Raw genomic sequence first — 1,064 nt, 5'->3', positions numbered from 1 at the left:
ATACATGCTAACCAATTGCTCCCCTGCTGGGCTCTCAACCCATTCCCCCAACCTCCATTTTATTTTGAGATGGAGTCTCAGAACAAGTTGCCCTGGTTGGCTTTGAGCACATTCATTCTATAGCCCAAGCAGGCCTAAACCTGTGGTCCTCCTGAGTCTGTCTCCCACACAGCTGGGATTATAGGCTTGCTGTACTGGGCTTGGCTTTTCCCCGAAGTATGGATGTGCTGGAGGTTCAAGTCAGGGCCATAGGCATGCTAAGCTCAATCCTTACCAGTGAGCTACAACTCTACTCTCATTGGATATCTTTAAAATGTTGTATCTACCTTAATATTTCACAGCTTGCATTTAATTATATATTTACATTAAATGCATGTGTGTGAGTGCTGTGTGTGTGTGTGTGTGTGAAGCACAACAACATGGCCTGTGTGGAGGTCAGAGGACAACTAGAGGGACTAGATTCTTTGATTTCACCATGTGGGTCCCGGGGATCAAACTCAGGTCCTCAGGCTTGTTAGCAAAGAAACCTCACCTTTTTTTTGTCTGTTTTTTGTTTTTTTGTTTTTTTTTTTCTTCGAGACAGGGTTTCTCTGTGTAGCCCTGGCTGTCCTGGAACTCACTCTGTAGACCAGGCTGGCCTCGTACTCANAAATCCGCCTGCCTCTGCCTCCCAAGTGCTGGGAATAAAGGCGTGCGCCACCACGCCTGGCTAAACCTCTTCTTTTTTGGTTTTCTGGGTTTGTTTGGTTTTGTTTTGCTTTGTGGAAGGGTCTTAGTGTCTCAGGATTGTTGAGGGGTTCACCAGAGAAGACTGCTCTGGCATGGGTTTAAGCCAATAGAAAGTCTTTATTAGCTGGGTGGTGACTACTCTGGTGTTTGGGATCCCAGTGTAGCCCTTTGCCTTTCTCAGGTGAGCTTTGAAACATAAAAATCAAGTCCTGGGTTGATATCCTTCAGTTAAAAGAGCAGGTTCGGATCACAGGGCCCCCAATGGAGGAGCTAGAGAAAGTACCCAAGGAGCTAAAGGGAACTGCAACCCCATAGGTGGAACATTATTATGAGCT

This window comes from Mus caroli, chromosome 1 (genome assembly GCF_900094665.2).
Source record: "Mus caroli chromosome 1, CAROLI_EIJ_v1.1, whole genome shotgun sequence".
NCBI classification, from domain to species: Eukaryota; Metazoa; Chordata; class Mammalia; order Rodentia; family Muridae; genus Mus; species Mus caroli.
The sequence above is the reverse complement of the archived record's forward strand: the minus strand, read 5'-3'. Positions refer to the sequence as shown.